The sequence below is a fragment of the Pogoniulus pusillus genome, chromosome 34, assembly GCF_015220805.1.
Source record: "Pogoniulus pusillus isolate bPogPus1 chromosome 34, bPogPus1.pri, whole genome shotgun sequence".
In the NCBI taxonomy this organism is placed as follows: domain Eukaryota; kingdom Metazoa; phylum Chordata; class Aves; order Piciformes; family Lybiidae; genus Pogoniulus; species Pogoniulus pusillus.
The window spans coordinates 14,101,689-14,127,570 of NC_087297.1; the positions used below are offsets into that span (position 1 = coordinate 14,101,689).

Genomic DNA, 25,882 nt, shown 5'->3' on the forward strand with positions numbered 1-25,882 from the left:
AACCTGCACCATGCTGGGATTCTGGGAACTTGTAGAGGACAAGGTAGCACCTCACTGGGTATTGTCAGGTACCAATACAAGGGTATTGGTCATCCCAGTTCCACCAACCACCCACCTGCCATTTACCTCTCCTGCAGGCACCCAAACAATTTAAAGTTAGAATGAAAACCAGAGAGAATGCCCTGTGCTTGTGCTTGCTGACACAAGAGCAGGCTCCGCTTTCATTAATCCATGAAAAGTCATTTAGGAAAGGAGTAAACCCTGGCATTTGAATTACAACTATTCCAATGATGAATACGTACAAAATAATTTCTTTTCTATGCTTTATTACAGATATAAGGGAAAAAAAGTGTCTCCAGGCCTGGCACAGTGACAGCACTGCCACCTTCCAGTGACGGCAACGGAGCTGTGTGCTCGGTCCCTCTCAGAACAGTAATTTGTGTATGTGTGTGTGTGTGAATGTTTGCACTGCCCAGCAGAACCTTGTATCTGATCTTTCCAGACCCAGGGCAGGTGTGAAGAGAGAAGGGGTGAAACTCGTGAGAGAGATTTTTGCTCTTGCCTGCTGCTAACTCAGTTTTATGTGTAGACTGTGAGGCAGCAGCAGCAGCTCCATAATCCTGCCAGTATGCCTCGTTCTGGGGCTAGAGCAGCAGCCTGTGCCCATTCATTCCTTAGGCTTCCCTTCACGAGCAGCAGGAACGCAGTCAAAATGCAAATAGGGAAGGCTCTGTCCTCTGTGAAACTGTGGCAGCTATTGAGAGCAGGCAGCATTCAGGCACTGGGCGGTGGCAATCCTGTGCTAGCCCAGCCTGCATTTGCAAGGAATGGCAAAGAAATGTTCTGGAGCAACCCATTCCATCACCTGGGAAATAAACTCTCCTGCCAGAGTCCCATAGGACTCTGTGGTCACTAACAGGTAGCAGCCTGGTGACATCATTTGCTTTTGCTGTCAGAGCCAATGGAAAGGTTGTTTAGTTTGCTTCTCTAACCAGAGGTTCCTATGAAATCACTTGATAAGCCATGAGTGCAAAGTCAAAAGCATTTATCCTGTCTCCTCCCATACTAATTTCGTTGATCAATGATAGCCAATAGGGGAATCTATATGTTACAGTGGCTTGACTCTAATGAACATGTTTCTGATGAATGCCATTAGTGAGCACTCCAGCTCAGGCTCAGCAGCACGACTGATGGCCCAGGCAATCTCTGCAATAATCAACTGTCATTATAGAATCTGTGATACAAATCACAATTCTCTGGCAAGCCAACCCTTTATGCAAATCAACACATCTTTCTTTACAAGCTTTCTGCTCTGTCTCTACCAAGCAAGAAGGAAGTCATGTGTGGTGTCACCAAATCCTGCCAGAGCTCACAGCAGTAACCACAGCATTGGCACAAGCAGTGCAAAGAGTAGCATCACAGGGAAGCAGGTTTACTTTCAGATCTGCCACATGCTCCAAGATCACACTGATTGCAGAGTTGAATCTAATTATAACAGGTCAGCAGAGTGATTGATTGTCAGCAACATGAGAGATCTGAACCCATCCTGCTTTGGTGATGAGACCCCAGCACTGCCAGGCGTTCATTTCGGATCTAAGATGTCAAGTCTGATCTTCACCCAGCGCTATTCCGTCTCTCCTTTGTCATTTACCCTCAGGAAATGGGTCATTCCCAGGGGAAAGCAGTGATTTCCCAGAGGGGCTTGTTTCTGTGGAAGAGCAATGGCAGAAGTTTCCAGCTAAACAGAAACAAAGGGCTTGTGCAGCATGCCAAAGCCCAGAGCCTGGTGAGCTAGGAAATGCTCTGTTTTGTCAAGCAGTGGAAGTTATCACCAGCCTTCAGCTGCAACTTGTGTGCTCCCCACAGCATGCACTACAGAGAAAGGGGAGCTGAAAGGCTTCAGTGCTTCACTAGCAGAACTCATCCTGCCCAGCCTGCAGGAGCAGCAAGCAGACCAGCAGTCTGGCCTGGCCTGGCCCCAAAAGCACTCTGCATTTCAGACCAAAGCTGAGCAAGAGGAGAGGGAACACAAGTCTGGGCTAGAGGGAGGATGGCAGTATCAACACAAGCCAGAAAGAATGCAGCTTGTTGTTTAGATTACAGATCCTCAGCATGGTGGAGGTTGGCAAGGGACCTCTGGGGCTCATCTAAAACATCTAAAGCAGAGATAGTCAGAGCAGGTTGTCCAGGATCACATCCAGGCAGGTTTGGAATTTCTGGTTCCAAAGAAGCAGATGTGACTCCGAGCTGCTGCTGAACTTCATCTGTGTTGTTGCCCTTCCCTTGAGCAGGCATTGCTGGAAGCCCAAGTACCAACCAGCAGACACACTGGGGTGATGAAGGGGTGCTAGTCAGAGGCCTCCTCATGTCCTTGGCCTCAGAATCAGCACACAGCCAAGCACAGGGTTCTGGAAGGACAGGAACCATCACTGAGCAACTCCAGCTTTCATAAACCTCTGGGTTAATTCATACTTAGTTGATGGTGGTTGGGAAACAGCATCTGGCTTATTTTGAGGACTTGGACTGGTAGCTCTTGTCCCGGGTTTGGCCAACTGGACCACTTCCATATCCCTCTTTTGCTGTCTTCAAATCATCCCCAGAACGTTTTCCTTTAGTGCTTTCACAGAGTCAGAACATGAACTGCTGCCACTGCAACAGGTTCTGCATCTGACACCATTCAGAGCTGCCCTGGGGGGCACTGATGGCATTCCCACACACGAGGCCGGAGTGGGGCTGCTCCAGACATGGGCTGCGTGTTAGCAAAACATAAGCACCTTCAAGGGCAATACTGGGCTGAGGCTCTACCACTCACTACAGACATTCTAAATGGTCTGCTCAGAGGCTTTGCTGCTGCAGAGTCAATGTTTCAGTGTTGCTTCAGGCACAGCCTTGTTGGGTAAGCTCCACATCCCACTCCATGCAGGAATAATCTCAGCATCCAAGACAAGCTGCTCAGTGGCTGCATTGGGGTTTTGTTCACCTTTGCTTTCCTTTCTTGGCTCAAAATCTGGTTCTGAGGCCCCATTTTTCAAGGAAATTAAATTAATTTTACATGCAAACTCCTCTACAAAATTAAGGCCCTGCATTTTTTATTCTGAAAATCTCTTGGCAGGCAAAATGGATTCATCAGGGCTGTCAGTGTCCAGCAGATGTCAATAGAAAATCAATCTCTAGGGCAGTCACCCGTTAAAAAAGAGGAGAATGTAAGTGCTGTGAGCTTAGATGTGTAACCTGATTACATGGAAGTCTCAGTGGCAATTGCTCTGAGTGTTTATCTGCTTCCATGTCGAATCCCAGCTGCAGGAAGGGTGCAGTCCCATTGCACTGCAAGAGAAGTCCCTCCAAAGAGCACTGGCTGGCAGCTGCCAGCCTCGCTGCCTTATCGATCCCTGTGCTAGCAGCTCTTAAAGCTCCACTTAAATCCACAGGACATTGGTGTGTGTTTAAGTGTCCCAGTTTATGGGCTGGTCCCTAGTGGAATTCTCTGCACTAGCCAGGTTAGTGAAGAACAAGCAGCCATTGCCAGTGCAGAACTCTCAAGCCAGGGATGTAAATGGGTGATGGAGAACGCAGAGCAGCGATGCCTGGCTGGTATTGTGCTTAACTTCGAAAGCATTGGACGGGCTGAAGGCCTCTGCCAGAGGTGAAGACACAGGAGAGACCCTGCTGCACACACGTGAAATGGTGGGAGCAGATCGATGGGCTGAGAGACACCAAAGTGACTCTGTCCTCAGAGTTTCTCCTCAGGGCTTTACCCCCAGGGTTACTGCAGCTCAGATATGAACTAGATGAGCCCTTCGGACTGCTTTGTTGCCCTGTCCTCTGGACACCACTGGCAGCCTAATGTCATAGCTTCCAGTTTTCTGATAGCTCAGAAGGCTCAGAAGGGTCTTAATCCTGTATGTACCCATGAAGGTCTGAACTGTGTGCAGGAATCCACTGCAGTTCATTAAACCTAACAACCTTCCCAAACCGGGGGGCCTTCTGCCCCCCCTTCCTTGTCCTGCAGGTACTGAAATGCTGCTACTGGAAGGTACTGAAGTAAGAAGGGTGTCTGCAAAACCAGAGAAACAGCTCCCTGCTGCTAGGCAGTGAGGAGAATCTGGTGTCAAACCGTGCACAGTACCAATGAAGAAGTGTCCTCTGTTGGGAAAAAAAAAAGTGACATCCTTTTTGCCTTTGAGATGTTTCCAGCTCCAGCCATAAATTAATCAGCTTCTCTCGGGGGAAATGCACAAAGTGCCTTCACTTAGCTCTTGTCCTCCACTCACTGCACAGGAAAGCAGCCAAACTCCCCAGACCTCTCCTGGATAGTTGCCATTTCTGGTCTGTATTACTGCTATTTCCATAAAATTATGGATGGTCTTTGCCTCTTCAAGCACAGCACTGCCTGTCCCCACCCCAGGCTGCACACCAGGAGTCCTGTGGAGCAGCGTTAAAGCCTTCTCTCTTTTTCCGCTGCATGCAGCTCGGGCAGTAGGTGTCACCAGAAGCCAACCAAGGGAACCTTCTACTGATGGCTAGGAACTGCCTTACTGTTGAAGGCTCAACTACTTTGTCAGTCTGGTGCCTTTTATCTGACTAATCAAATCAAGAAAACCAGAGGGTCCAGCTGCTGAGCATCCTAGAGCGAGGTGGGGATTGTCCTCTTCTCCCAAGGGAAAAAGGACAGGACAAGATGGCCTCAAGGTGTGCCAGAGGAGCCTTAGGTTGGACATGGGGAACAATTTCTTCCCCCTGAGGACAGTCAAGGCCCAGCCCAGGCTTCCCAGGGCAGTGGTGAAGGGAGTTCCAAACCGTGGAGATGTCTGGAGGGGGTCCCAAACCATGGAGATGTGGTGCTGAGAGCTATGGCTTTGGGGTCTTTGGAGGAGAGCAGGGAAGCCACTTAACCTGAGAGGTGTGCTCCCACATGCTCTGATCTTGTATCATCCTTCTTTACTGAGCTGCTGACTCCTGCTCCCAGCCCACGTGCAGCTCCAGCTGTTGTGTGCAGACATCCATTCTCCTTCTCACCACTATGCTTTTTCCCCAGACCACCTCTTCCCCCAGCTGGTTCCTCTCTGCCTTGGCTCACATGAAATGAGGCTCCAGCACAGGCTGTGCCTGACACCAGCTGCCTCTTGTCTTACCTGTGCTGCTCATGCTCTGACTCCTTCCCAGGGCTTGGCTTTTTCTGCACATGACTCAGTTTGTGATTCACTGTGTGCCCCAAACCTCTCTGAAGGTTCTTTCCAATAGATTTACTGCCTTGGCTTGTGACTATAAATGGGAATAAAGGATTGTCTGTGCTGATTTCCAACCCCATTTATTTCACTGGCTCTTCCAGATCATTTGGAAACATAAAATTCTCCCTCCAAGTGCTTGCAACTCTTCTTAGCTTAGTGTGTCACATAAGTTTAATCATCTTGCATGTAATTGATGAAGAGGCTGAGGACAGAAGCCTGTGTAACCCCATTCTGACATGCTTGGACAGCTTGGTGGTGCCCAGCTGCTCCGCATGTGCCATGGTTACATAAGCCAGTGCTAATCCAGCAGGCACAGCAGTGCCTGCCAGCAGGTTTCTGCTGCCTTGACTGAGCTGTGCTGTGGGAGGACACTCAGACTCACACCAAGATAAGAACACCATCGCTTCTCACCTCTGTGACCATATAAGGCTGGCACTGTCACCATTCCTCCTCCCCCTGACTTGTGTCTTGCTCTCTGCTGTGCCACCACTGAGAGTTCTGCCCATGTTGTTTTCTGTTTGGGAACTGGATTTACTTTGTTCTTTATTAGTTTGGGGGTCACTGACATTTTCTAGGCAAGGTGATTTTTATCCCTGGCTGGGGATGCTCTGGCCTCATGTAACCTCTGGCTTTTGCAGATGATTTCTGGTTTTCCTCTTTGTTCCCATGAGATCTTATCCAGCAATGTGGAGAGTTTCCAGGATACTTTATTAAACCCCATTGTCTTTCTTTATCTCTCTTGTCGTTTCACGAGCAGTTGTGCAACTCATTGGCTGCTTTTGTTCACTCTGCTCAGCTTGCTCAGACTCTAGGAAGCCATCCCTGCACCTTCTGTACTAACAGCATCTCTCTCAAACTTCCTGCCTGTTGGCCAACTTCCTCCCACTGCCCCTCTTTACCAGCAGATGCCTGTTCCTTTCAGTAGTGAACTGGGTGGAAATGAAGGACCTCAGTAGGGTTTTATTTGAACTGCCCCCCCTTAGAATGGCAGCTGCTTCCTTAGGCAGCGCTCTGGATAGTGGGATCATTGCTGTGCTTTCTCCTCACCTCCATGCACTTGCAGTTATTTGAGCTCCTGAGGATTTCTGGACCTCAGAAGAGAATTTGTCCTCTCAAAGTGCAAATCACAGTTTGCTGTCATTGTCCAGTACACAAAGCTCTGTGTCAGCCAGTGTCTTGTGAACTGCCCTTAGCACATTTGCTAAGCTGATGAAATCTTTACACGTGGGACCTCTGCTGTGGGAAGACAACCAGCATCTGGCAGGGTGAGAACCCCCAGAGCCAAAGGAAGGAGGCCCAGCAATCTCTCTTCTTCATGCCACAAAACTAGACCCCTGGAAGAGGGCCTCAGGCAGGTGTTCTTACTGCATTTGTCTGAGTAAGAGAAGAAAGTAGAGAATATGGAACTGCACCCAAATCTTTGCCTCTCCTGCTTAGGAGTGGCAGAGACAGTGGACAGGCTCCCCAGATGACGCTTCAGGAGCAGGTAGAAGCTGAACACTCTCTCAGCTGGAGCATGTGGCATTGGCATTGAGTGGTGTAGGTTCACCTAACCCCTGCCTTAAACGTTGTGCCTGGGTCACTTCCTGGGACTGCAGGTGCTTCCCAGACAGCCCTTCTGTCAGCAGCTGGCTCCTCTCCTGTGTGCAGAAGGATTCCTGGTAACTTTTCCACCTGCACAAAGCCACCTCGGATGCAGACAGCCTCTGCTGTGTGACACAGGCTCTGCTCAGAGCAGCAGCCTGCTCGGCACACGAGGGGCTCTGTGCTTCCTGCTGGAGCTGGGCAGGACTGAGTTACAGAATAGATGCTGGAGGAATTTGAGTTGGAACTTTGCTCTCAGCAGGGCTGAGGAGAGTGCCTGTGCTAGTGAGGGGTGAGCACTCAGCAGCAGCCCTTTGGATTTATGCACACGCAGGCAGGACTTGGCAGGTGTCAGCTTTCCTGACCCCTCCACTTCACTTGGGAATGGGGAACTTTGCTTCCTCACAGCCTTCTGCTCCTGCCTGCCCCAAAGCCTTGTTCTCTTTTAAAGCCTTTTCACCCCAGCTCCTGTACTGAGACAAATCAGAACATTTCCATCCATTTCTGGAAGCTTTTGAGAGGTCCTTTCTGGGAAAGCTCTTGCCTCATCTTTGGTACTTCCTGATAACTCATGGGAAACATCTGAGGCAGGAACTTTCTTGTTCCCCAAAACAGCAACCACAGCTGGAATGAAAACAAAAAGAGAGAAGAAACAACCCCCCCCACACACACACTCCACTAGATAAATCTGTTTGCTAAGAGGGATGCCTCCTTCCACTGAAGCTTTGCTGAAGTTCATTCAATTTCAGCTTCTTGGAGACTTTCTGTACCACTCAGATTTAATCCCAATTTGCTTTATAAAACTATTTTAAGAAGCAAAAGTAGACTTAGGGTTTAACTCACTAATTTTCCTTAGGGTTTAAGTCATTAATTTTCCAGGGCCTCTAAAATCTGCTTAATTACTCCTTGTTGCAGTGAGTAAGATAACTCTGCGTCCCCTGCTGTGAGATGTCTGCACCACTTCTCTTTGGTGCTCCCTTTGCAGGTACCCAGGCAGAGTCATTCTGCACCCCCCTGGCCGAACGTGCCTTCAATTTTTTGTTTGGCTGGGAGGGTTTTTTGTTTTCTCCTGCCCTTTTGTAGGTAAATGGTTTCTAATGCTTGGCTGGGTGTCTGAGAGTTGTTACTCAATGCGTTGCAGAGCAATAGCTGCTTTTGAAGCACTCTCTCACAGGTGCAGAGCACAGCTGCCCTCCGTCGCTGGGGTTAATTCTGCTCGCAGAGGAGGTGCTGCAGCCGCTGTGACCAGTGCCTCACATGACAAACAGTTCAGAGCATCCTGAATGCAGAACCCGGGCTCTGCTTTGTCTGCAGAGGGGCAGCAGGCTGGCGGTGTGAATGGGGAACTTACAGCGTGCCCGGCAACAAAAGCCGCAGGGCACTGAACCCTCTGGTCCAATTAACCTTCAGCTTTATACAGAACAAACTTAAACGCTGAGTAATCCCTCGGCAGCTAAGAGGAGCGATACAAGAATAACAAATGTGTGTTTGGGGAAGGGAGAGGAAAGGCAGCGCCTTTACCAGCGACTCAGAGAGGATCCCGTGCTCAACTTCCCTCTCACGTCTCAGGCCAAGAACCGAAAGCTGCTCCTCATCAGGGCCAAAGAGACAGTGCTCACATGCCCTGAAGTATCACCCGCAAACCTGGCCACGCTCCTGCCCACTCAGCTCAGCAGCGTGGCTCTCGCCTGACGATGGTGCCGAGTGCCCTCTCACAGCCTTCCTCATCTCACGGAACCATCGACTGATCTCCTTGTGGGACGTGCCTGGGGGGGATCCAACTCGGCCGAGCCTGTCCTGGTCCTGCCAGATCATCTGTGGAGAGAGGCCACCTGCTGCAGCTTTCTGCTCGCTTCTTCAAGACTTGCTGAACTTCTTTCACTGCCCTTGTCCTTACTCTGTTTCTTCTCTCCCAGCTGCAGCCCACGGCACTCGGAAGCTGTCTGCCAGTCCACACCAGACAATGACCCCATGTGGCTGTCACTTTCCCTTCTGCACTCTTAGGCAGCTTCTTGATGTGGGAGGAGGGTGTATGGAGGCAGAGTTGCCATGGGGAAGAAGAGCAAAGGGAGGAAAGGTGGAGACATGCAAATCGGTGAAGCAACAAAGAGAACGAAAGAAGGAACAGGGAGAAGCAGAATGGTGGCTTCACAGAGGATGTTCTTCTAGAGGCATTCAAGGTCAGATTTGATATGGCCCTGGGCAGCCCGATCCAGTTGGAGATGGCCTTGCTGACTGCAGGGGAAATGGACAAGATGGCCTTGTAGGGTCCCTTCCAACCTGATGCAGTCTGTGATTCTATGATTCTGTGTTCCCCCACTTGGTGATTTGATCTCTCCCAGTAAGGTGGAGAATACATTAGCTGCACAACTCCTCGGTGACTGCACAAAGGTTACTCTGACCTCAGTCTGCACCCAGCTGCTGATGCTGGTGCCCTTCTGTTATTCTCTAAAAGCAGGAGCTCACCATCAGCTGTTTTTCCCCTTTTCTCTTTCTGTGTTGCTTCTGTGTGAGCTCCTCAGACACTGACCTGTGTGTGGTCACACAGCCCAGCCTGTCTGCGAGGGCCTGTGTAGGGACAGCAAACAAGCGAGGGAGCAAACAGGATGGAGGAAATGAGGCTCACCTCTTGTCTGTGTTTGCTCAGCAGCAGTGCTGAGACCAACCTTTGAAAGATTCTCTAGGTTTAGTGTTTCCTAGGGCAGCATGAGGGACCTTGAGCCTGTCCTTACGCCCTGCTGGTGGAACGCCAGAGCAAGGGGAAAACATGCTGCTGTCAAAGGCTGTTAGGATGCAAGAAGGGAAACGGCTGACTGGAGGAGAAACAAATTGTCTTCTGTATTCCTCTTCTTGGCTTGTATTGAGGGGGACTTGGTTGAACCCCTTAGTTTCTGTGCTGTGGCTGTACAGGAGTGTGACAGCTCAAGCAGCCACAGAAGAGTCTCTAGTGGAGAGAAGTGAATTTGAGCATAGTGTGGATTTAGTCACCCAGGGGCTGCACTCCCACAGCAGGGTAACAGAAGGGCCAGGACTGCACACACAGGCTGTCAGCAAACCAACCCCTCAGAGAATGGTAGGGTTGGAAGAGACCTCTGGAGATCATCCAGTCCAACCTCCCCTGCTCCAGCAGAGCACCCACAGCAGCTGGCCCAGGGTCACAATGGCCGGGGGAGCTTGGAAGCTCTCCAGAGGAGATTGCACAGCCTCCCTGGACAGCCTGCCCCAGGGCTCCAGCAGCCTCACACCAAGAAGCAGGACCATGTCCCCCTCGAGCCGCCTGGTTTGCGGCAGACTGCAAGGAAAGCAGTGAAATGGATCCTGCCAGATCGAAGGAAGATTTGCAGTGGTTTTCACACAGGCAAAAAAAGAGACTTCCGTGAAGAGGGTTGGTTAGTGTGGAGGAAAGACCTCATTGCTCTCTAGAGCTCCCTGAAAGAAGGTTGGAGCCAGCTGGGAGTTGGTCTCTTCTGCCAAGGAACAAGTGACAGGACAAGAGGAAACTGCCTCATGTTTGCTGCAGGGGAGGTTGATGGTGGAGACGAGGAACAATTTCTTCCCACAAAGGGTTGTCAAAGCCTGGCCGAGGCTGCCCGGGGCAGAGTCCCCAAGCCTGCAGGGGTTCCCAAGCCGCGTAGCGCCGCCCGCGCTGTGCCGGTGTAACAGGGCAGCGGTGACACGGCCCCGAACGGCACCGCCGCGGTGTAACAGGGCAGCGGTGACACGGCCCCGAACGGCACCGCCGCGGTGTAACAGGGCAGCCGGTGACACGGCCCCGAACGGCACCGCCGCGGTGTAACAGGGCAGCCGGTGACACGGCCCCGAACGGCACCGCCGCGGTGTAACAGGGCAGCGGTGACACGGACCCGAGCGGCACCGCCGCGGTGTAACAGGGCAGCGGTGACACGGCCCCGAACGGCACCGCCGCGGTGTAACAGGGCAGCCGGTGACACGGCCCCGAACGGCACCGCCGCGGTGTAACAGGGCAGCGGTGACACGGCCCCGAGCGGCACCGCCGCGGTGTAACAGGGCAGCGGTGACACGGCCCCGAACGGCACCGCCGCGGTGTAACAGGGCAGCGGTGACACGGCCCCGAACGGCGCTGCCGAGCCCTGCCTGCTCTGCCCGTGCCCGGCGCCCGGGGCCCGCCCGGGGCGGAGCGAAGCGGGGCTGGGCCGAGTCCCCGCCTGACCCCGCGGCCGCCGTCTCAGGAGGGCGCTGGTGGGAGCGGCGAGGACGGCTGCGGCCCCGGTATCGGTACCTACATCGGCACCGGGACAGATACCGCCACTCACACCGCCACTACCACCAGCATCGACGCCGGGACAGACGCTGAGGATAACACCGGCCCCGCCTGTGCCGGCGGCGGGGGAAAGTCCTTCAGCCCGGGGCGGCGGCGGGAGGAGCGCGGCTGACGCGGCGGCGAAGGCGGCGAAGGCGGCGAGGAAGAGGAGGAAGAGACCAGCGGAGAGCACGTACGGACGGACAGCCCCCGGGCCGCCCCGTCCGGCGGCAGGCAAGCAGGTACGCGAGGTGCCGCGGTCGGGGCACGGTGCCCGCCTGCAGAGGGCCCGGCCGGGGGGGGCACTGGCTCGGGGCGGGGCACGGGGCCGTTTTGCCTCCCTTTTGCTGCAGCCCGAAAATGGCTTTTTTCGGCCGGCCCCGCTGGGTCCCACCCTTCTGCGGGAGGTGCGTGGGTCCGGGCCCCCAGCTGGGGACTGAGCGTGGAGTGCTTGCGGAGGAGCAGACAAACATGGAGAAACTTCTGCCTTTTTCTTTCACGCCTGCCCCCCCCAGCTGCTCCAGTTTCAGACAATTCCCTTTGCAAAGTCATTCTGGGGGTCGCGTTCTCCTTTCGTCTGCTTTTCACCCCCACCCCTACCCTGCAGGGGAACTGCTCCTACCAGCGCCCTTGCCCTGATGGGTGTTTTGGCCCATGCCCTGACGTTTCGGTGCCTTGCTCCGTGTCTCTCTGCTTTTGCTTCCATGCTTTATTTTGGCTGGCTGCGGGAGGGTTTGGTTTATGGGCTGTGACTGTGGACACCTCCGAACTGCAGCTCACCACCCGATCCACGCGCCGGGAAGCGGACGTTTAACAGGTGAGGGCTCAGATTAAAGAGCCCTTCCCAGGGAGCCTGTTCCCGGTGCCCCGGTAGGATGGGGACACGCTGGCTTGCTTTGCTTTGTTGCTCGCAGAGGAGAAGTTAACACTGCCCAGGTCAGCGCTGGCAGACTGTGTCAGAGAGGCAAGGGCTGGGGTTACCTCTTACCCCTTAGCACCTTCAGTATGAGAAGAGGACGGAGTCAGGAAGATGAAAGTGGTGTTTTCTCCCCCCGTGCAAAGTGTGGGTGCTTCCTGCACGGATCTCCCACAGGGAAGGTAAAATTCTGACACAGACTTGGAGGATTTGCATTGGGGGAGGACTGGTGGAGCCTGAAAGAGCTCCCACAGCATTCACCTGCGTGACTGGACACGCTATTCCAGAGGCCACTTCTGGAGTATTGCATTCAGGTTTGGGCTCCTCACTTCAGGAGAGACAGGGAGCTGCTGGAGAGAGTCCAGCAGGGGCTCTGAAGATGCTGAGAGGCCTGAAGCAGCTCTGTGAGGAGCAAAGGCTGAGAGCCCTGGGGCTGTTGAGCCTGGAGAAGAGCAGCCCCAGGGGGGATCTGAGCAATAAGAGTAGGGGGCGAGAGGACAAGGGGCACTGGGCACAAGCTGGAACCCAGGAGGTTCCATCTGAGCTGGAGGAGAAACTTCTTTGGTGTAAGGTTGCTGGAGCCCTGGAGCAGGCTTTGGAGTCTCCTTCCCTGGAGAGCTTCCAGACCCACCTGGCCATTGTGATCCTGGGCAGGGTGCTGTGGTTGACCATGCTGGAGTAGGAAGCTTGGACTGGATGATCGCCAGAGGTCCCTTCCAAGCCCAGCACACTGGGACTCTGGGATTCTGGGACTGTGTTTGCAGGGTGTCTTTGGCTCGGTTTGTTCACGGGTGTTGGTCAGCACTCCCTGGCTTCCCTTCAGTGGGAGTTCAGAGCTCCTGCGGGGCTGGTTTTGTGTCTGAATCCTGCCTGTCTCTTTCCCGTAATTTTCGGGAGCGTACGAAGGGCAGGACTTAGAGAGCAGAGCATTAGCTGGCAGCAAATAGTTTGTGATCTCTGTCTTTCTCTGTATTAAGTGCCACAGCCTCTTTGTTAGGTGCTCTGAGCACTGACATTTCTATTGAGCACTCCAAGCAGATGCTGACAGCCCTTGTGGCGCTTTTCTTTCATGCTAATCTAATAAATTCTCTGTCTTTTGTTATCTTCAAAGAGGATTAACCATCTCCCGAGGGCAAGGAGAGTTAGGTGCATGGCTGCATCAAGAGTGCTGCAGGACTTGGCTGTGTTGTTCGGAGGGATCTTCATTCTGACAACCGGCAGCTGGTAGGAGCTGTTGCTTTCTCTTTTTGCCCTCTGCTTTTCCGTTCTCTGAGGACAGGTTTCTGTCTGAGAAGCCTGACAAAGCTGGATGTTCCAGTCTCAGCAAGAAGGGGTCTGCAAAGAACCTTGGGGGAACATGAGTTGGGCACTTCCCAGCCCACTCTGCTTACAAAATACTGCAGGGAGCCAGTAGTTCAAGTTTGAAGATGTGGGCACTTGAAAATTACTACTCTCTTAGTTTTTCAACTAATTCAAAGTCAACCCACAAGTAGGTGGATAATTTGCCTGTGTTTAAAATAGGCATTGCTGGGGTTTAATATGCAGGATCACTTCAGCCTAGCTTGCTGGAGAGAGCTCTGGAGCAAGCCTCCAGAGCTGACTTGACCCAGCAACAAGATCGAGTGTGCTGAGAGCCAAAAAGAAGTGCCTGGAATGAAAGCTCACAGGTATTAGCAAACACAAAAAAGATGCAAAGCAACTCCTGCCTCCCCTGGGGCCTAGGGTTTAGGATGGGAATCATCTCTCATGTTATCATGCTAATTGTGGGTTGATGTTATTCATCCCACTGTAAGGGGGTTTGTCACATCTTATTTTCCATCCCATCCCTAAAGGATAAGCCTCTAATAAGCTGTGATCCTTCAGCCAAATCCACACATGAGCTCTCTCCTGGGTTATCCCAGGATCCCAGTTCCTTTTCCAGATGGTTTCACGCATGCAGGTCCCAGGGCATGTCTGTCCCACAGCTATAGGCCATGTCAGGCAGACATGCACCTAAACTGAGATCAGATTCCAGACATTTGTAGTTGTAAATGATTATTTGTTTGTGGCTGTCCTATTGGTCACGTAGGAAAATGTTCTTTCTGTGGAGTGGGCTCCTCCCCAGAGTAGAGCAATATGTTGGTTTTATTTGAAGTTAGCACTTGCAGTTGTTGCACTGAAGGATTTGTTTTGTTCTCCTTTAAGTAGTGTCTGTACACTAAAATAACCTGCAAAGCAAACACGTGGGCTTCCCAGAGCAGAACCGAAGGGCTTCAGCACCCCCTGAGAATGTTCTCAAGTGTGGCATTCCTAATTCTCAACCAGAATTGATCTCCCCAGGTCTTCCAACCCACCTAACACAACCTGACTCTGAGTGTCTTAAAGCTGTCAGATCTCCCTCTTCAAGCAGAAAGTTCTTAAGCGCCTTACTCAGAGCTCCTGTAGTTGAGCATCAAAGCCCTGAGGAGCTCAGGAAAGTAGGACACCTGGCAGCAGGCTGCAGCCAGCCCTGCTGCTGGGCTTGCTGCTGTCCCAGGCAGCTCGGGGGGGCTTTGCTTTGGAAACACGTCCAGGACTCACTCCTCCCTCACAGCTGCTGCTGGGGCTCGTCTAAACTGTCCTCCAGCAACTGAAACCTGCCACCTTGGTCCCTGTGCCCAAGGAGTCTCCCCCAACCACTGCAGCTGTTGTGTAGGCCGAAGTGAGGGCTTGACCTGGGCTGTCTCTTGGAAGATGCATCAGGTTGCCTGAGGCTAATGTGAGGAAGCACCAGATCCTGACTCTGTTGCAGTAGTTTGGGTGTTCCTGTGGTGTTCCAGAGGTGAGGATTTCCATGGCATCCTCCACATGTCCAGAGAGGAGCAATGCTTGGCTCCTTGCTCTAGAAGAAGACTGGACCCAGGAGAGGAATGAGCTCTGGGAGCTGGGTGGGTGCTGGTGGCCGTTTGTAGCCCTGGCTCAGGAGCTTGAGCTCTGAAGCTGATGTGGGGGAGTGTGCAGTGCAGGAGCTGCAGCCCTGGCCCAGCTCTCTCCTGCTGGGTCTGTGTGGCTGGGGCCAGCCTGGCAGGTTTGCATCACGCAGGATTTCAGCTCTTCAGCTCTGGAGCTGATTTCAGCTCTTCAGCTCTGATCCATGCCACAGATTTGGGTGGCCATGACCTGACCTGTGGCTCCATTCGCTCGCCCAGTTCCGTGCCGAGAGTCTTCCTCCCAAGCCATCAGCCAAGGAAGAAGCTGAGCTGTATGTCCATGTGGTGGTGCAGGCAGCCTCTGAGGAGGGGAATTCCTCCCTCCCTCGTATCTGGGATGCTCTCCTTTGCCACTACAGTGTTTCTTTGTTTGAGGGCAGGAAAGCCCCCAGTGGGGGCAGGGTGGCTGCGTGGATAAGTGAGATTGGTGTCTGCATGGATTGCAAAGCTCCTGTGTTCAGAGAGCTGTCACCTCTTGTTTCTTGGCACTCTTGTCTGACACTCTGAGGATGACTGGCAAGGTGCTGGTGCTGAGGGCCTTGCCAGATGCTGTTGCCAAACGCTGCCAGCGCTGGAGTTGTGCAAGCTTAGAGGCCATTAGGAGTCCTTGGGAGCAAACCAGAAGGTTACCAGCTTCTGGTCCTCTGCCTCCACAGACAACCAAGATCAGCACCTTTCCACCTGCTCCCGAGGCACCAGCACACTGCTTTGCTGCTGCTGCTGCCTCTTCAGTTCTCGCAAGCAGTTTTCCTTCAGTGGCATTTCTCCACCTCTGGCTGACTGGTGTGGAACAGCTGAGGAGACAGAAGTGCTTTAAATCTTTTCTTTGTATTCTCAACTGCAAATTATTTTGGAGCAGGCAGGAGACCAAGGCTCTGGTTCCAGACTCAATGTTGCTCGTGTAGCAGGTGCATCAGAAGAGATTTGCAGTGCCCCAGGGAGTGACAGTTCACCTCTGAGTGTTTATTGAACAGCTCTGGAGCTGAAGTCGCTCCCAAGTGTTTATGTTTGTGAATACAAAGCAGGATGCCACATCTGATACCCAAACACATGCAAACCCTGCTGGTCTCTGAGCTCTCCTACTTTGCTGTTTGCTGTGGACACAAGGCATTGGTCAGAAACACAGCTCTGGTTTTACAGGAGCTGTCTTGGTAGCTCTTTCAGGGCTTTGCATCATTAATCTTCACTCAAGTTGGTATTAACTGTGGGTGTCTGGGGGACTTGTAAGGCTTTGCTATCCTGTGATGCCGTGTGCGGATTGCATTGCAGGGACATCTCTGGGCTCAGCTAGGAGGATGTGCTGAGGGGGACAGTGCTGCTCAGGGCTAAACCTTTTAAATCATGAGGTTATTGCAGCCAGGAGGAACGCTGGGAGGTGGCAGGTGTGACCTCCTGCTCCAAACTGGGTTACCTTGGGTTCAGACAGGGTTGCTCAGGGCTTTGTCTAGCTGATGTTTTGAAACCTTGGAGGACAGAGTGCACAGCCCCTCTGGGCAGATTGTCCCAGTGATTATCTTCACAATGATTCCCCTTCTCAGGCCATGCAACACAGCACTGAGTCTGGGAACCTTCCCAGAGAGGTTGGCAGGTCTCTCTGAAGCCTCCTCTTCACAGGTGATTTCAGTTGCCTCTGGCTCGCCTCTTAGGACACCTGCTGCAGCCCCAGGCCATCTGTCTTCTGGCCTCTGTGCCCTGTGTAGCTCCTGCTTAAGTGCAGAAACGCCAGACACATGCACTGAAATGGCAGTGCACTCTGTCTGCAGGGCTCTGGCAGAGCTGCTGGATTTAGATCTTCATGGTTTAGGGTTAGGCTTTGGTTTTGGCTTCTTAGACTCAGGTATTTCTGACCTGGGATTACTGTCAAGCCCTAAAGTCTGTTTCATCCTAAGTTTAGTAAATAAGCAGGGACTGAGCACTCAGAAAATGAATGCTTTGAGTTAAACACTGGAATTTCCACTTGCTGGTGTGTGTTTTTGTTCATGCTGGGAAGAGCATGGAAGAGGAACAGGAGGTAATTACAGAAAGAAATAACTTTTGTGCCCCTTTTGGATGGGATTCAACCATACCTTGCAGTGTGACTGTTGAGCAGATGCATTAAAGCTATGAGCTTGGAATGCTACCAAAACCTACAAAATGGAGAGGGTTGAGAGCAGTGCAGAACTAAAAGCTGCCTGGCAGCAGGACTCAGACTGTCAAGCGCCTGAAGAGAAGGGCATCCAAGAACTGGGAGGTTTCTGCTGCCTGGTGGCAGGAGTGATGGTGCAGTGTGATTATATTAGAGGACAGGGGAAGAAAAAGGCTCTGCTTTCATAGCAGGTAAGCAAAAAGAGCTTGGAGCATCAAGGATGTCCAGCAGTGCTTTATGGGAAGTAAGACTGGAAGCAGGAGGGGGTTCTGTAGAGTCACAGTAGCTGCTGACAGCTTAGAATCCAGTTTGCCTCCTGATTTTTTCCCAGTACTTGGCCCTCCTGTTTCACTTCAGGAATGAATCTGCTGCTGCTCATCTGCTCTGCTGCTGCTCATGGCAAGTGCCTTGTACATAGCCACATCAGTGTGGGCTGTTGCTTGTGCAGGGGGCACTGGGCTGGGAATAGTCAAGCAGGTTTTCATATGTAAACATCTCCATTTCACCCTCCTGGATCAGCCCTTGCTAAAGGAGTACCTGGCATCTTTGGGCTTCTTGGGTCCAACAACTCTTTCCAGCCATCACAGAGTTGGTTTGGCTTGAAAAGCCCTTTCAGCTCATCCAGTCCAACCCTTCTTTAACTCTACCAAGGCTGGGGTTAAACCATGGCCCTGGGCACCACATCTCTGCCTCTTTTCAGCACCTCCAGGGACAGGGATCCAACTGCCTGCCTGGGCAGCCGGTGCCAGTCTTCGAGGATCCTTCCAGTGAAGGAGTTTCTTCTAGTGAGTGGAGGAGATGCACTCTTCTGTTCTTGCAGCCCTGATGGAAAACATGCAGGGTGTCTCTGTCAGGAGACCTCAAAACTGTCCCTTGAACATCATGAGGTAGTTGCAGTGGTGATGAGATCACTCTGATGAGAGCAGGCATGGGCAGCATGGTCAGAAATGCTCAGCTGCCTTGGTATCGGCGACAGCATCAAGAGCAAACAGTGCTGTTGCCAAGGAGCTTTAGCATCCTCTGCGTGTGTGCACACATCTATGTAACTCCATGGGCAGATGCTGCTGGATGAGTTTCACCTCACTGTGCTTCAGGACTTTTTGGAGGTTGGCTGCCTCTCTGGTGCTCTTTTCCTGTTAACTAATAGGTTCTGTGGCAGGCAAATAGGATTCTTTATAGAATTATCTAAGCCCAGGCATGGATTTATTTGAAAACAAAGGGTTTCTTCAGAGCTGAGTTTAAGCTGGCAGTGCCATGAATCCTGGAATTATTCTACATGTAAAGGAGAGAACAGTGATGCACTTGTACTTGGGCTTCCAGCAGCACAGAGCTGTGAGCAGGGCTCGCAGACCACCAAGCAAACCTTTCTAGCTTCGCTTGCCCGAGTTCCCGAGGCTGCTTCTCTCTCCTCACACAGCCGCTGTGAAGCAAAGCCAAGATGAGTCTCCTTGATCAGTTTGTTTGGAAGTTTGTGAGTTGCTCGTGGTGTGTGATCAGAAAACCAGGCAAAAGCCGAGTGCTGCCTAGCATTCTGCACACAGACTCCTGCTCTGTTTTGGTCTGGGGTGCGTGGGCTATGGTGCGCAGCAGCTAAACAATCCCTCACTTGTTTATAAAAGTCCTTGGGAAAAAGGGGTGAGAAAGAAGAAAATATTTACAGTAGTTCTCTACCCAATTAAAATCAGAAGGCAGACTGAAAGGGAAAGAGCTCATCTACTGTCCCAGCCAATTAAAAGTAAGTGTGGCTGCTGGGATGTTAATTTACACATGCAAGGCAGTGTCAGTTTAAACTACAAGCTTGGCTTAACCTCACCTGCTCTGGCAAACTTCACATTTCTGACTCATGTGGGGTTGGGTCTTGAAGCCCATTTTGTGTGACATGACAGAATCTACCATAAATTCATCAACTGCCTTAAAATGTTCAGTGTGTGAAGTGCTGCACCAGAATGTGTAACTAATGACTGTCCTACGAATACAGCCCTGCAGCAGGAGCTGCCTGGGATGCTCAGCTGGGGTCTTCTCCCCTTTGAAGCCCTCAGCCATTTCCCCCTTCCTTTGCTCTGCAGCTTCTCTCCTGCATTATCAGGTATCCAGAATTCCTGTGCAAACATCTGGGTTGTATTTGTTGATACTGGCTGAGGTCCTTGGTGGGGTTTTCTCCTGCCACAGTTCATGTCTGTTTGTTTCTAAAGATTTAAACTAGAGGTGGAAGGACGAATCTCCTAACAGGGAAGGACAGGCAGGGTATTGGCATTGGCATTTGAAAGCTGCTGAGAGCAGAAGGTGTTCTGTAACCCCTCCTGGCTATGGTGTCCTGCACACAGGAGCAGGCTGCAGCTGGCTTGAAGCAAAATGCACAAATCCTGCCGTGCCACCACGGGCACTGTGGGTGCTGTGTCCTCAGCAGAAACTTTCTCCCATGGATGTGCCTCAAGAGTCACTTCCCTCTCTCTGCAGTGCCTTTCCAACATAACCACTGGCCCCTGGTGCTTGTTTTTTTTTCAGCTAGCTTGTCCATCCCATCTCCTAAGCCTCATTTCCTACCTGCTTTGCATTCTCACTGCTGCTCCCCAGACCTTCTCCGATGGGTCCACATCTTTCCAGAGTAAAGTAGAAGGTTGGTTTTGCTTCAGCAGATTGTGCTCAGGCTTTGCACTCCGACAGGTTTTTATACCTCCTAACAATGTTTGTCTTTCTTAAAACAGCAAGGCCTTGTGTCTGAGTTCCACCCTGTATTTCTGGTTGAAGTGTCCTGCCCGTGGGCACTACCCTGTGCATCACCTGCTACATCTCACTCCAGCCTTCCAGATCACTACTCTGTCCTCTCCGTGATCGCTTTAACCTTTGGTCCTCACATCCTGCACTTGTATTTATTCTTCCTGCATCTGCAGTCTGGTTGCTAAAACATCTCAAGGCAGTTTGAAAACCCAGTTAAAGGAGAGCTGTGCTGGCTGTGCTTTCTCCCCTACCTGTCTGGAAGAGCTGTCAAGGGGAGTTAGCAATGGGATTTCTCTGATGTCTTTTGGCTACTAGTGAAGATTATCCTCCGGTGCTGCTAATTAAGCTGTTGTGCATTGCTTTCCCCTGGGATTTGGAGCTCAGCTGCCTCTCTGCACCCTAATGTTCTTACCTGTTGGGTTGTGTTGCTTATTTTTGGGTAGTTGTTTGGGGCTGTCCATTGTGCACACACTTTAAGGTCCCTTCCAACCCATTCTACAAATCTATGAACCTTAGCTGTCCTTGCTATTATTGATGCTAATCGCAGCTTGCATTTCACCCTCCTGGTGAAGACTGATGTCCTAAAGGTGGTAGCCTTCTGGGTGTCATCTCTCATCAGTTTTTCTCTCTGCTGGCTAGGGCAGCAAGGCTTTTCTTGCACAAAATGATGGTTTTGTCCTCAGCACTTCCATATCTCCTCTGAAAATGAGGCATTGTTCTCCAGAGTGAGAACAAACAGCGCTTGGCTTTTCTGCTGTGAACCCTATGGGTGAAGGATGAAAACCCCTGCAATTACCCTGACCTTACTGCCAGGGCTGTGTGAGGGCTCCCTGGCTGGACCTCTGGCTCCCTGGAGGAGGTGAGGGTGCCAGCGGTGCAGGCATGCCCTGTGGGTCTGCAGCACCAAGAGCCCTGTGTGGGTGGGAGCGAATTGGTGGCAAACAAGGCACAAAAGAGAGCAGCGTAGGCCTGGGAGAGCTGCAGCGATGTGAAGGTGAAGGCTGAAGGCTTGCTTGTGAAGTGGGGAGTTTGCAGGGCTGCTACCACAACAGTTTTTGTCTAAGTGAAGGGTACATTGGAATCGGAAGCAATTTGGTGTAGAAACCTGCTGGTGACTCATGCCAGAGCTGAGGGGGAGCAGAGCTCATGTGGCACCCAGAGGTTTTTGAGCACTGGCAGGATATCTCTTTGGGAATGAAGGTAAGCTTTCAGCAGTTAATGCCAGAGTGGAAGGCATTGACTCTCCCCAGCAATGCTCTTGCTGGTGTCTGAGTGGGGTGCATGTTCCAGCCTGGCTTTCCTCACCACTGCTGCAGCTGCCCCCCCGCAGAGGTTGGTTATTGGGAGCTCCCTGCATGTTGCACAGCTCCCACGTTTTGCTGCCAGTCCTGTGGCAACCTGTTTAGCCAGGGCTTCACTTCATGAGAGGTGCAACATCTGGAGTCCTCATAGCTTTACAAAGTTCTTATATCTTCTTTCTAGAGCCTTCTTATGTCTTTCTTCTGGTCAGGCATTGGAGCAGGCTGCCCAGGAAGGTGGTGGAGTCCCCATCCTTGGAGGTGTTCAAGAAATGTGTGTCCATGGCACCTGGGGCCATGGTTTAGTGGCCATGGTAGTGGTGGGCTGATGGTTGGACTGGATGGTCTTAAAGCTGTCTTCCAACTGAAGCAATTCTACGATTGCTTGAGCAATTTTTTCCCTTTCCTTAATTCAAAGGTTTATAAAAACACCTCCCAAATGAGGCTGACACAAGAGTGCCTCCTAACTCACCAGGGAACGCTGCCATTATGCTCTTTTGTGCTGTCTACAAAAATCAGTTTGCACAGCATTGCTGGAGAAAGCTGCAGCTGGAATGATGAGACTTGTTCTTCATCTCAGACCTTACAGAAGGAAAACAGAGAGGCTTGCCTTGCCCCTGGGAAGGAATAGGCTCCTACACCAGTATGGGTGAGGGGAGACCAGCACTGCAGAGAAGGACCCTGGGGAGCTGGTGGATGAGTTCAACACGAGCCAGCCCTTTGTGAGGGGGTGACATCCCCTAAACCAACACCCTTGGTTAGTTTCATTTGAGCAGAGCACAGCAAACAGCTTGAAACTGTGGTCCTTGTGCTACTGCTCAGCTCAGTTTGAGGAGGATCCTGAGGTTCTGGGCAGAGCCCACCTACAGCCGTTGTGTGCCAGAGCACTTGCTTACCAAAGCCTGTCTGTTCACCCCAGCCTGCATTTGCTATTCCAGCAGGACGTGCAGTAGCTGGGAGTCGGGGCTGAACTAAGAAGCATCCATGCAGAATTACTGCTTGGAGAGCTTTTTGTCTTTGGGACTCAGCGAGGCTGTGGGGGACCTGCCTCGCATCTCCTGCAGACTCAGATGCTTGAGCTGCTTCGTAGAACTGTATTTATGAACTGAATTCCAAAGAGGCTTTGTTGAGAGCAAAATGCAGGTCTTGCAGTGCTGTAGGCTGGGAGGGGGTTTGGCAGCTTGATGAGGTGTGGTGGATAACTTCAGCTCCCCAGTGGTGAGCAGGGCAGGGGTTCATTCCTGTGCTGTACACTCTGCTGAAAGCAGTCCCAGAAGGTGCTGGCAGGTACCAGCCAGCTGTGTGTCTGACACGGCAAGCACTTACGCTGCCACACATCTGCAAAGTCAGAGGGCTGGTGGCCAGCAGAGGCAGGGAGAGGATTCTGCCTCTCTGCTCCTCTCTGCCGAGACCTGACCTGCAGTGCTCTTTGGGTGCCTTCTAACCCTGACATCCTGTGCTGGGCCAGCTCTGGAGCGACAGGGACCTTTTGGAGCAGGTTCCTTTGTACATGTAGAAGAGGAACCTGCTGGAACTGGGCTTGGAGAAACATGTTCACATTTCCATGACCTCTTGCATTTGCAGTGGGTTGAGAGGGGTCTTTTGTTTCTCCTCTTCTCCTGGCTGCCCTCCCCCAGCGATGTTCTTCAGCAAAGGCTTTAAGCAGTTGGGATGGCAGCGCAGTGAGTGCAGTGCTGGCATTCTTTAGAAGCTGAGCACTGCAAAGCAGTGGAAGCAAGATTCTGTGTGTGTGTCACTTGCCCAGCAAACATAAACAGGAATGCAAGGGAGTTCCTGGGGACAAAAATGTCAGAGTGAATGCTGACCTTTACCTTCACTCCACAGGCAGGCTGAGTTCCCTGCGTTCCTGTGTTAGCCACCAACTATCCACATCGATGCGAGAGTCCTGCCCTTTAAAAGCTTGTCAAGCAAACCTGTACTTGAGGATTTATTTACACTGCAGGACCTTGACAGCCTTTTGCATAGCCTGATGCACTAGGCAGATGAGCCTGGTGTGGAACTCATTCAGGCAGGTCACAGTTTAAGGGTATGTGTCGTGTTGCTGCTCTCGTACATCTCCACAGGAGTGAGGGACTGGGTGAACTGAACTGCCTGGCAGCCCAGTTTTAACTGTGAGGAAGGCCACATAGCTGCTCTTCAGTCAAAGGCTTAGGGCTTAGACTGGGTGGCCAAGGTAGACAGAGTTATATTATCTCTTCTACACCAGGGTCATCTTCTCTGCTTTCCCAGACTGAGGCCCCTTTCCTTACTGTAAATCAGCCCAGTGGCTCCATGCAGCTGGTCTGATGACAAGTGAATGATTAACTGAGAACCGCCAGCCAGGCAGGTGAACGCTGCTAAACAACTGCAGAGTCAAATAACTCTGGAGCACAGATTACCTGATTAAATTATTTGCCAATCAATTACTCTGAAGTTCAAAAGCATTCTCCCGGGGTTCCCAAGGAGCAGTGCTAACAAAGTGTCTTTCACACCTCCGTGTGATGGTATAAGGTCAGACTTGATGTGGCTGTGGGCAGCCTGATCTAGCTGGAGGTGTCCCTGCTGACTGCAGGGGGTGGACAAGATGACCTTTGAGGGTCTCTTCCAGCTCGAAGGGATCTGTGAATCTGTAAGGCAAAGCCTTCGCACCCATCTGAAGCAGCAGGAGGAGGCTGTTGCAGGGTGCAGGGTCTCTGGGTCTAGCAGTGCCTACCCAAAAGTAGGAAATTCCAGAATCAGGAAAGGGCAGGTTAGGATGGGAAAATTCCTCAGCTCTTCCTGTGTGGACTGCAGTGCACAGGGAGCTTGCGAGGCAGCTGCCTGGTAGCTCGAGTGTGCACAGCTCCAGCAGGCCAAGCCAAACGCTGACGTCTGTCAGATGACGCCAGGCTGCTGCCGGGGCTGGGCTTTGGCGAGTGCCTGGCTGGCGGTGTCTGGCACAGGGCAGCGTGGCGGAGGCACTGGGGAGCAGCATCTCTCCAGTCACCCCGTGCCAGCTGCTTGCTAATGCCTGTGCCTGGCGAGGTTGGTGCTGTCATGTCTCATCAGGCCCAAGCACACCTCTTGTGCAGCCACGCTTGTGTGTGAGGCTTCTCCCTAGCCCATAGAACCAGCTCCTGGTGAAGAGCTGTGGGGCTCGGGTGGCGCCGAGGGGTCGGTTCAGCAGGGTGGGCTGTGGTGTGCTCACGCTTGTGCAGTCTTTACACAGCAGCTGAAAGGCAGAGAATCATTGTGGGTATTTATATGGAGGAAGCAAGACTGGCAGAGTGCTTTGACCTGCGTTCGGACCAGATGATCCTTGGAGTCCCTCCCAGCCGGGAATTCTGTCATCCTGTGTGATTCTGTGACCTCATCCTGAGTGTTGTGATCTGCACTAGATATTCTTTGCCTCTTAATCCTCGTCTGCGTGATGAAGATCCACATTTAGAGACACAACAGATCCTCCACCAACAGTGTTAGCTCGGTGGTGGCAGTGGTGTGCTCTGCCGGCCCGAGTGCTGTGGGCTCCCGGCTGCCCTGCGCAGGCAGAGCGAGGCGGCAGTGGCCATGGCACCGCCGCAGCAGCTTTTATCCCTGGAGTGTGTATTTTTATGGCCTCAGCCTACACAGGAAGCCTTACGGAGTTGTACTTGGTTCGAGGAGGTCTAGGTGCATTTTGCCCGGGGGATTCAAACTTCTCCTCTAACGTCAGAGGGTGCAGAAATGGCTCCCTAAGCACTCCGGGTGCTATTCCCCCGCCTTGCTCCTGCACATAGCGCAGCGGCTGCTCGGTTCACCGCTCGCCTTGCCGGCGGACGGTGGGCACCCCGAAGCGCACGGAAGAGCCGTTTCAGAGCGAGATTTATTTGTGTTACTTTCACCAGAGGGGCAGCTGCTGGTTCCGAGGTGGTTCCGTGCGGAGCCGCCAGCGGAAGCGGGAGAATGCCGCGGGGGCGGAGGGGCTTAAGCGGGGACTTGTCAAACCCCTCTCAGCTTCACAGGCACAGAACGATGGGAGGACAGCGGGCACCAGCGCGGGCCAGGCGGGGCCCCGCGGAGGGCTGCGCCCCGGTGCGGACAGCCGCGGGGGCGGAGGAGCGCGGGAGGGGAGGAGGCGAGGGGCGGGCCGGGGCGGCTGGGTCGCATGCGGGCTCGGCCCCGCGCTCCGGCCCCCTCGCGGGCGCTTCCGGGGGTTAAGCGGCGGGAGCGTGCGCGGCCGTTACCGCCCGGCGCGGCCGGCAGGCGCGGGAGCCTTTCCCGCCCTTCCCCTGCCGGGCGGAGCCGCCGCGCTCGGGCCCCGTGTGCGGCGCTGTGCGGGAGGAGCTGGCGGCGGGCATGTGAGGTTGTAACTTCCGAGCCGGAGCTGCCGGGGCAAGGTGAGCGGCGGGCGGGCGGGCGCAGCCGGCAGGCTGTCCGGTGCGGGGCGGTGGCGGCGCTGCGCTTCCGAGGCGTCTCGGGCAAGGCTGGGCTGTGCAGGCTCGGGTACCCTTGAGGGAATTAATTTCGCGGAGGTTAATTAGAAGGTAGCCGTGAAGCGCTAAGGGCGAAGCTCTTCTGACAGCTCGTCTGTCGCTAGTGGCTGGGTGAGTTTGGCTGCCGGAGGTGCAGCTGCTCCGCCGCTGCCTGCTGGAGTCCGCAGCATGGGAGGTGCCTTCAGTCCCCTTTAAACTTGAGCCACATTTCGCTCCAGCCCAGCAGTGCTACTCCTGCGCTGTTAGGGATGGTGCAGCTGGGCGGCGCGGGAGGTGCCGGTCCCTGGCTGCGCGGTTCTTGTGCCCCAGTGTTTTACAGCTCCCTCCGACCGCCT

The 25,882-nt window shown here is 52.9% G+C and overlaps 1 protein-coding gene across 4 annotated transcripts in view; it reads left to right on the plus strand.

The window, feature by feature from the left end:
* Positions 1-10,991: 10,991 nt before the first annotated feature.
* Positions 10,992-25,882, plus strand: part of SGK3 (serum/glucocorticoid regulated kinase family member 3) — a 44,347-nt gene continuing 29,456 nt past the window's right edge. For 2 of the 4 annotated variants that reach the window (XM_064170666.1, XM_064170669.1), the window contains exon 1: positions 10,992-11,333. The gene's annotated coding sequence lies outside the window, so the exon portion shown is untranslated. Of the gene's footprint in view, positions 11,334-13,118; positions 13,232-25,250; positions 25,452-25,882 lie in introns of those variants that run through there. The other 2 variants (XM_064170668.1, XM_064170667.1) reach the window with 2 other exon arrangements.